The following is a 2952-nucleotide window of genomic DNA, read 5'->3' as shown; positions in this document are numbered from 1 at the left end:
GAATATTAAGCTTAATACCCAAATAAGCAAAAATTCAAAAGCTATTCCTACACTTATTTTGTGCATTGTCTTGTGCCCATAAATCTTGTGACAGCATTTCATTGATGGATAACTTGTGGCTGTGTTTTCAATCAATTGTATAATGTTGGTCTCTTTAGTCTTTCTTGGATAGTAACATACTTCTTTAGATAGACCATAATAGCAATTCTCTATTTGCTTAGCCAAATTACCCAACTTTTTTGTATATGCTCTTTTGGATTAGCATAATCAATTGCATCCAATTTGTGCCAAATTGTTACCACATCAACCTCAATAGTTTTTCAAATTGTACCCAAGCTGTTAATGCCTTGCCTTGCATCAAAAGAGTTGCTAAATGAAGCTTATTTGATAGGCTTGGTGCTTCAGAACAACTTGCCCTAGTTGCATTTACAACATTTGGAGTACACGTTGCTTTATCAATCTCCTCAATTGTCCATAAAACAACAAATTCTATTTCTTACAAGTTCTTGGTGTGAGGTTCTCTGGCTTCTTTGATTTTAGGTTTATTGTACCCCCAAAATTTCAAAAACATACATTTTGCATTTGGTGGAGAATTAGAATAAGCTATAATGATCCCTTGTATTTTAAGAAGATGAACTTCAATGCGTGAAGATCCACATCTAAAATCATATCCACAATACATCTCCATTAGATGGAGAATTAGTATAAGCTATAATGATCCCTTGTATTTTTAGAATATGAACTTCAATGCGCAAAGATCCACATCTAAAATCATATCCACAAGACATCTCCATTTCAATTGACATCTTATCATTGCTAAGTATGTTAGATTTCTTTCCATTGAATAATGTGACTTCTTTGCTTACTCGTCTTGGCATTGTACTTAGCTTCATCACATTATTCACATCATCAAAACAAAGTTATGCTTATCTACATAGGCTGTAAGATCCACCTTCAATCTAGGCTCATGAATAGTAAGTGAGCACCCATTTCAATCAATGGTCTTGATATTTTCCTTCTTACAAGCTACTTCCTTTGTCTTCTTTTCAAGCTAAGAGAGACAAGGTAAGTAGGGGGATAGAAGTGGAGGCAAGTTGAAGTGAGGTGTGTGGAGAGAAGGGCTATAGTGAGGGTACATACTATGAAAATGTATAAAGGTCACGATGAGGGGATGCACACCGCAATGGTGTCGAGCATGGAACAAGGACAAAGGGTGACCATGGCAAAGATTGCATTGTGTGCTGGTGAGAAGGAAAGTGCACTTATGGGGCGTGCAATGAGTGGCACCCTACTCTTGCGACTCAACAAATCATGTTATGTTTGGTTTGCAATGTTGTGTCACCTATGCAATACACGTTATTGTGTCAACCATCAAACACTCTCAAGATACTCAAATCCATGAAGCTCAAATAGTCTTATGCAAGTGAGAGCCACATCAACGAGGCTTCAAGCACACATTTCTCCCATAAGACTAAGTCGTCAAGTTTTCTCTTAAATTTTGTCGAGTTTTCTTTTCTCTATGTATTTTTGCTCTACCATTATCTCTTTCTCTAATCTACTTTTCTCCCTTTTTTATTTCTAATTCTTCAATTGATTCCTCACTGGTTGGCTTCTTAGTTAGCCATGTATGTTTCAAAGCAAGCAAGATACACAAATGGAAGATATGTTCCTCACCATTCCAACTCACTCATGCTCTGCCACACTATGAGAATGTAATCATTGTGAGTGTATTGATTATTTCCTTTGTCACAGCAATGGAACCAAAATATCGGTCTCTACTAGACCTCACAGCAAGATATTCAATGGAGACCCTAAAACCAACCTTCCTCCTCAGATAGGGTGGTAAATAACCTGATTAAGTACTAATTAGAGCAAGCATAAAATTCACATAAATTGAAAATGTACACTTTACTACTTTAATCTTGGACATTGGATATCCTATTGGCCCCAAAATTGGCACCCCTTGCGATATTTCTTAATCTTATATTGCAAATGGAAGGAGTACAACTAAGATCCCCTTATCTCCTCCACTAATCCAAGTGCCTCTTGTTGTCAAAACGGACCAGTAAGTCTCCAAATCAATTTGCCCCTTAGTTTGCTTAGGGATTGGCATTCAACCTACTCCTTGAAAGACAAATTTAGCCCCAAATCTGATCTTCGTTGGCTAGTCTCTTGAATCTCCTTGAAATTCCTTAATTTCAGCTACCAGAATTCAAGTCATGTGCCCTCAATTTTAATATTGTATCTCAAGGCAATTGTTAAAATCCCAATTTCTACTGTGTAAATTAGGGTTTACAACAAAGATTAACTCAAATATCTTCCTCTAATGGCTCAAACTCCTGGAAAATGCTAAGATAACTTGAGAAATGGTTGGGGGATGAGAGAAAATGTTATAGAGAAATAACTTTGAAATTTCATCGTGACAAACATTAAAAAACTATTGTTGCCTTGCTCAAATAGCCATGGAAGCTATTGCATATACCTTAAGACCATTAGAAGATTGTTGCCCCCTCTTGTATGTTGTCATCTACACCAAAAGGACCTCAGGTTGCTATTAGCTGCTCTTGGAGGGCTCCAAACTATTGTCACATGCTATAGGACTGATCCCTGGTGGCTGCAAATCACATCAATAGCCTCTTCTTACTCTCTAATAGCCTCCTTCTCTCTCACATTAGCTAGAATTGACTCCACCAATCGCTAAAAATGTTTTTCCTACTTGCCTGGGCAAGTTTTACCAAGTGGCAGCCTTCTAATCCCATTTTTTAGCATTATCCAACTCATTAAATTAATTTTTAAAATATTAATTTTGTAAATCAATTTAATACTTATTCTAGTACTTAAAAAATCAATTCCACTAATCAATAATTAAATTGGCTAGGCCAATTTATCTTTCAAGTATCCTTGAGTTGTTGATTCTAAGGCCAGCATTAATTAATTAATTAATGCATAGTC

The sequence above is a fragment of the Lygodium microphyllum genome, chromosome 6 (genome assembly GCF_053477565.2).
Source record: "Lygodium microphyllum isolate KBCC chromosome 6, Lygodium_microphyllum_v1.1.10, whole genome shotgun sequence".
Taxonomy (NCBI): Eukaryota; Viridiplantae; Streptophyta; class Polypodiopsida; order Schizaeales; family Lygodiaceae; genus Lygodium; species Lygodium microphyllum.
Note: the sequence above shows the minus strand (reverse complement) of the source record.